Consider the following 7,656-nt stretch of genomic DNA (forward strand, 5'->3'; position numbering starts at 1 on the left):
CTCCCAAACATTCTCATTACAGGCAAGATAGCAGAAGACCCTAAAGGGAGATACTGAAGAAGAGTCAACAAATATAGATTGCAATACCCTAAAAGTAGCATAAATAATTCTGGCTACAAAAAGGAGCTTAATCCTGCACTGGTTTATACCCCCTACAGCCCCAGTTCTGTCCACAGATCCAAGCTTGGCAGCCAATAACTAGAATTTGAGGAGGGCTCTGCCCCACAGCTCTGATCCAGCAAATTTCTTAGGGGTCTCCAGGAGAGTCTGCGTCAGCGTGACTTGCAACACCTTTGTATCTCATGTCTTCTGGTAATCCTCTTCATGGCATTTCCCTCATCCCCATCCACAACCATTGTGTCAGCTCTTACAAGCCAATTCACAAATCTAGCAATAAGTCACTAAATAACATCTCTGGGGAAAACCCATCACAAGGGCTAGCTTGACAAAAGGGAGAAGAAAGTACCGATAGTGGTGCCCAGCTGCAGAGGAAGTTCCCAGGGAAAAAAACAGCAGTCAGCAAGTTTCAGAGGGAAGTTTGTGAAGCTGAAGTGTTCAAAGCAAGACACAATATATGGCGCCTGCCCTGACACCACACTTTCAGTTTAACAACAGAATGCCACCTTTTTTTGTTGTTGTTTTTTTTTTAATGCAAAGGATTGTCTTCTGAATGACCATTTCTTAGTTCTTTTCCACAAGTTCCTGAATTACCACCATGCCATCATAACATTTAGACACTGCCTCCACTATAGCAAAACACTCAAGAAGATGCAACATGAGTGACATGACCTATACAACATGGGATAGAAAAATAAGGAGCCTTTCAGGTCTCAGTGCAAATGCAAACTATTTTGACTGGGTAACTAATTTTGAACTTGTTGTATGTTATTTTTATGCTCACGTTTATCACTTGCAAACCAATACTACTTTCTTTGCTCGAAGCACTGTATTGTCATTATTATTCCATAGCTACTTTTACAAGGTTAACCCCCATAGCTAGAGATCAAACTAATCATCAGGAGCACTTAGAGATACAAGTATTCATAGTACGACCTGGTGTGTACCCAATATTGGGACCACTCCTTCAATCTTTTCCACCACTCAGGGAGAGACAAGGTGACCAGGTGACCACAGGTTATCAGGAAGCCAGTCAAAAGACAAGTTTCCTATGTTTTGGATCCTTGTCACACAAATAAGTTCCACAAACTTGGAAAATAAAATCTCCTTTCTACACGTGCACTAAACAGAAGGAACTTCCTTGCTGAAAAGAACACCAAAGCCATGTACCAATTTTTTTTAAGCAAAAAGCACAGTAGCAGAAAAGTTACGCAGAGTAGAGTGTCCGTATCCTCCTTCTAGTACTTTCAACTCAATGATATGAGTATCCCGTAGGTAGTTTTTCCAAAATCACATCCTTTACCCATCTACCAAAACCTTCTATATCTGGACAAAGACATAGTATTTGCTCATGTTGGTATCTAATCCTAAGAGAGTTTCTCCCTAATTCAGTTTAATGTTTCAGCTTTGCTAAGTAGAAAGATCATCACAAAACTTTTCTGCTGTCCCCAATATTCTCTTTCACGAAAGTATCCTAATATAGTTCTCACCCTGTTCTCCACCCCACTTGTAAGGAGGAAGGGAAATCAAAGCACTCAGAAAACTTCTCTCACAGCAATAGTGCCTTGTATTCTTCTGGCAACAGCCCAACCATGATTAAAGTACTTCTGTTAAACAGCATATATAAAGCAAGTGCCCTCAGGCAAGACCTTCCATTTTCACCAGCAGACGGAGCAGAGCTCTCGCATCCAGAACTGCTGGACGCACATTTCTGCATTTGTTTCCTTTCAGAGCATTTTCTAGTTTTCCTACCTGCGTTTTGTAAGCCCCTCTTGTCAGATGAAAGAAGTTGTGCCAAAAGTGACTGATTTTTCTTCATGGGGGAGAAGCAAGAGTAGCTTTTCTCCTCCAACCGTGCTTCCTAGAGGTTTGCGGATTCTAGATGCAGCAAGTCACCTCTTCCTCAGGCTCACTCACTGACAAGCCCCTTCCAAAGCATACAGGAACTGTAAGTTTATGCTAATACTTTAACTTTTGGAACTCGCATGCTGGACTGCATGCCATTTAGCATAAAATTTCACATATATGTTCAAGAATAATTATTTAATTCTTCCAAATTTAAAGCTGCTCCACATATAGTATATGCTCCATGCTCAAGTGGAGAAAGAGTTTATGCAAACAATTTCCCGCTGCCCTGGCATCTCAGAGGAGACATAATCACCGTGCTCAGGCAAAAGCGTTCTCAGAAGAGCTCAGGAATCAGTTTGTTGCAAGAAGGAATAGAAGTGAACTTCACTTTAATTTTGTTTTTATCTAAATATAAAACTATATTTCACAAAAACTCCTCTCAAGAAACTTTAAACAATATTACGTTCATATATGTGGGACTATATACACACACACACGCTTATCTAAAGTCAGACATGTCATATATGCAATATATATGACATATCATGTGCACGCACACACACACACTCCTGGAGCTTAATGTTATGAATCCATCTTTGGACCTAGTTTTCTGAAGGTCCTTCATGCAGGGTCCTTTAGTTCTGCGTTCAAAGGCCACAAAAGCCAGGGGGGCTGCAAGGTTTCTGAGGCTCCCTGGGCCACAACTGTTAGGTGTGGCTGGTAAGCAACTACCAGTGAATGTAAAATTGCCAGTGGAAGCAGCCAGATACCCCACACTTTTGAAAATCATGCATTTAAATAGGGGCTAGGGCAGTATTCATAATACATAATTTTAGATCCTTAATTTCTGTTCCCAAGTTTGGCAGCTTTTCTTCGTTCGTCACCACTGAATAGAAACAGGAGGGAGGTTTAGACATTAGAAATATTTAAAATTATATAGTATGAATTCTTCTTCCCTTCTTCAAGCCCTCCCCTCCTCCCCCAAGGTCTATCTTGAAGCTCCTACTGAAAACATGGTGTCAGATGGATATATTTCATATATAGGCACACAATTTCTTTGTGTATACACACACACTCCTACAAGGAGCAGAAGATCTCTGTAATTTACTATTGCTTTGTTTAGTACTCAGGCACCAATGCGACAGCTAAAACAGAATTACCCTTGCACCCCAGGTACCATTGATCGGAGAAATGTGAAAGTAAGTATATCCCTGCTGGGCTGTCTGATTTCTGTATTTTTTATGTCTCTTCAGTCTGTTCCCTTGTACAAGTCAAGCAAGAAGAATATAAATGTCAACAAGCTATGAATATTACTTGTTCCCTTCTGACTTAAGCCCTTCTTGGGTTGGTGAGCTACAAATAATTGCAAAGAGATGGTGGCGTGTTTGTGGGGAGGAGTTATCTAGGACCCACTGTCTAGACCTGCACTTGCTGTCTATCCAAGTCCTTGCTTAACTTCTGCTGTTGATACATGATCTGACGGCATCTGAGACATCCACAGGGATCCTCCATATTTAAATGCTGAGGAAAATCAACATCATCCTCACATCAGATATCACAGCTCTTTTTGGTATACTCCATTCACAGCTTCATTTTCTTGTAGTTATTTTAAGCCTTACACAAATCAGTAGATATTTCTTACCTTTTTCCCTAAACAGTTCATTTTACTCTCTTTTGTCTCAAGGAAAAATCCTACAGGAAATAATCTCTCTATTACCCTTCTTAAAGCATCCTGTAGAATTTAACTGAAAATTATATTCTTCTTACATAAATCTATAGAACTTTTTTCTAGTCATAGAAAAGACAGTGCAGACCATTATTTCCTGCAGATTTTTAGACGTGGGTCTATGGAATGACAGTATGCTTCCAAATAAATAATATCAATTTTGCCTTTACTAATTTCATGGAAATCTAGTTCTGAACTTCTGTGGGTTTATTCCTTTATTCAATTTTTCTTAATAGCTATGAAGAGATACCTGTGCTCTATTTGCCCACAACAGCTAGACAGTAAAGCAATTCAAGTGCTGCACTTCCGAGCTGAAGTGAAGGTGCTCGAGGAGGCACTTCTATTCCTACTTCCCAGTTCGTTTTCTCCATGCTGAAGCAACCAGCACTATTAAATCCTTCTGGGGCTTGAGGCGCGTGCTTTGTGGGCACCTGGACTACAGTGAGCTCGGCCAGCTATTTTGTGTATCAAAGAGTTATATTTTGACCAGTAACTGAAGTGACATCTCAGGGACAGCTAAAACTGTTGACTAAAGAGTTGACTACTGAAACTGAAGAAAAAAAAAAAAAACCTGCACTTAAAAAAAAAAAAAAAAAAAAAAAAAAAAAAAAAAAAAAAAAAAAGACCCTTCCATTTTTCAAACTAGATCCCAAAAGGCTTCTTAGGTTAGATTCACAAACACAGAAAGAAACACATCTCCAGAGCCAACACCTTTCCTCTCCCAGTTCAGCCAGTCCCCCCAGAGCTAAGTCCAGCCAGAGATCTGACATTGAAAGTAAAAGTGAGAAAACATTATCCTCAGGTCACCAGATATCTGAAATTTCCAGCTGAAACAACATTTTCTTCAGAGGCTACAGATCTTGGAAGAATAATAATGTGAGCTGCATTTGTATAGCAGTTGTCTCTTTACCATACATTCCAGCACAAGGGTGGCAGCAAATAACTATCCAAGCATGATTTAAAGTCTTGGACCAATCCAGGTTCCCAGAGTTTGACAAATGACTCCCTGAACAGAGAGCATAAATACTACGGGCACGGCACTCCAAGCGTCTCCAGCTCATTTCTTTGAGCTGTGCGGTAAGGGCAGACGAGTGTCGTCCTACACAACTAACAACAGGCAAAGACACTTGAAAAGGAGCAGAACCATCTGATCCATCTGTTTATTACACAGATGAGCCCTACGGCGATTGTGCCAACTTTACAAATTCCTAGAAGCTTCCAACTTCCTGAGAGATTTTGGTCTTTAACCTTCCTCAATACAGGCTTTAGGGCTAAGCACACTACTTCAGCGTAAGCTAACCTTTCCCTCCTAGTTCAAGGGGAAGGAAGAGAGAGCTGGGCACTACTGCTGCCCTCAGGGCTCTGGGGGTTATTCCACACCTATGTGTAACTCAAAGGCCTCCTACATGGCAGATGGTTTTCTGAACGTAGCAAATAAGTACAGAAGCCTAAAGGGAGGAGAATTTGCCTGCAAACACTCCTCTGCTTGAACCTTGATATTTTAAACAATGCCTGATGTTAGTAAAACCCCCTGCACATGCTTATTCAATAAGCAGAGTAATTATCTTTGATTTTTATATACAGCCACATGGGAAAAATTTAAAAAAAAAAAATCTTGTTTCCAGTTTTCACATCCATGAAACATAATGCAACAGTATGAGAGATGTTTTAGTCTGTTAATAAAAAACATGAAAAATTTACTTAAAATAATATTTCATTTAAACATTTTTTTCCTGATAAATGCTAATGTTAAGTGGTCTCATGAAATGTACTTGCGAGTTCTTCAGGAACCCCAATTTTTCATAATATTTTTTCATTATTTGTTCCAGAACTAGTAAAGTGACTGAAATGTTTGATGGAATGGAGCCAAACTTCACTATACCACCCCTGCCTTTACCACTTAAGATATAAGCCTATGAGCTGTTCATACAAACAAATCCACATCACATTAACGAATCTGCAATACAGCAAATTAAGCATTCTTTGTAAATATATGTAGTGCAGGCTACAACAGCCCAGGCTGTAGCTCAAGACCAGCTGCAGAAGTGACCAGCTTTATTTTAAGAACGAAATGCAGCTCATGCAAACTCAAACTTCTGCACTAGCAAGCGTGTTTCTGGATGCAAGTCCCTTTTTTTTGGGCTTGCAGTTCCAAGTCACAGACTGATCTACTGAATTTGCCAAAACTTCTCTCCTAACTGCCCCTGCCCACCTTAGTGTCACAGCCTTGGGCATGCACTAATCTAGATAAAGTAGTGGCTCACCTGGTTTCTCACACCTCACCTTCCTTACGGGGGGGGGGGGGACTAGTTTCTGCTTCATTTTATGCAAACCATCATCAGTTACTTCATCACTTGTTCAAGGAGACATGAAGGAAGCCACCAATTAGGCAGAACTGGACAGACGTATACTACATAAAGGCATCTTTAGTGCATAAAGGACAAAAAAACCCGCTGTAGGTCTGCTATTAGTACCTCTAAAACAAACTAGCAGATGGAAAGTGTAGCAGCCTCTCCTTCGCTCAGCCAGTCACTGCTGTGCTATTGGAAGTCCTCTAATCAGATTTTGTTTATACTTCTTTCCAAGACTGCTGAGTCTTGTCAGCAAAAAATACCCAGAAAATGCTAACATAGAGCGTTTTGCGGTCAATTTGGTGTTTTCATTTGAACTACCTTTTGCAACCCATGTACCTCCTTCCAGAATGGGGGTGGGGGGGAAACAACTTAACAAGTTTATTTTCAAGGTTAGTGACTGAAATTTAAAAGGGTCTAAGAACTCCTGAGGTTGGAAGCCAGCAAAGCAGCTCATGTATATTCTAGCCTTTTATACTCTTCGACATAGACAGACAGCTACGGACATCCGCTTTATAGATTAAGGAATAACAAAGAAAGCAAAGGCTGGAAAGTTTGAGCGAGAGGCAGAGGAGGCACCAAGGACCTGACACCAGGCTCCCACAGGGAAGACTCCACTCAGCCGCCTCAGCCCCCAGCCAAGATCACCAGCCCACACGCTGCTCTGTTTTCCATAAGAAAACAAAGAGAGAGGCACAATACATGGGAAATATGTTGTTAAAGAGAATGTTTTGAACCAAACATGCTGCATGAGGCAAACAAGAGAAGTGAGAAAGCCCTACAGGAATTTCTTTCCACCCTGGGTTCCTTAGCAGTCCCATCATAACCTTTTTAAGGTAACAACCACTGAAGACAAAATACTTAACCAGCTACTACAGATTTGCTCTTATTTGCTGGTTGCTAAGATTTGCTGGTTGTTTCCTTGACAGGAGATATTGAAATGCGTACACCGAGACCTATTTTTATGGAGGGTACATTATATACTCATAGTCATTTAGCAGAATTATAAGTGCCAATGTCCTAACAATCCACCCACCTTACTTTTATCAAAGAAGCAGTTATCTAACCTATGTCATTCTATTATTTTTAGTTAGCTACATAAAAGAAAAAACACTTTTTTTTCTATTTAATATTGATAAGGAAACGAGGAATATTTCTCATTTTCAATTTATCATTTATTCTTACTTTCTTCACATGGACGTTCTTCCTCTCCTGACACAACATGCTATTGATGATGAGTGCAGAACACAAAACTGAAAAGTGCTGCAGGGTTTTAAGAATCTTAGCAATATATGTTTTTGTGGCATCAGCCTCTAACCCGTGGAATTTTTACTACCTCTGGAATGGTATCTTTTGCAGGCAAAGGGATGCATTATTATCTGAATCACAGTGATATCAACAAGCAAAAAGACACTCCACTTCTTCCATAAGGAGCAAAAGATCTTAAAAAAGATCCAATAAAGTAAAATGTCTCATTTTATTCAACCCAGAAGAAGCCTTGCAATAAATAAAAGACAGATTTCATTTACAAAAACAAGTTTCTAGCACATAACTTTCAGCATCTCACAAATAGGATAATATCGATAGAGAGCACCCGTGGGTTCTTTTCCCCTA

At 40.1% G+C, this 7,656-nt stretch overlaps 1 long non-coding RNA gene across 1 annotated transcript; it reads left to right on the forward strand.

Annotated features, from left to right (window-relative positions):
* The first annotated feature begins 1,840 nt into the window (after nucleotides 1–1,840).
* Nucleotides 1,841–7,452, forward strand: LOC135328386 (uncharacterized). The gene is made up of 3 exons (XR_010389217.1): nucleotides 1,841–2,065; nucleotides 3,089–3,164; nucleotides 7,402–7,452. It is a non-coding gene; the product is annotated as an uncharacterized LOC135328386 (long non-coding RNA).
* Nucleotides 7,453–7,656: the final 204 nt, after the last annotated feature.

This window comes from Dromaius novaehollandiae, chromosome 4 (genome assembly GCF_036370855.1).
Source record: "Dromaius novaehollandiae isolate bDroNov1 chromosome 4, bDroNov1.hap1, whole genome shotgun sequence".
In the NCBI taxonomy this organism is placed as follows: Eukaryota; Metazoa; Chordata; class Aves; order Casuariiformes; family Dromaiidae; genus Dromaius; species Dromaius novaehollandiae.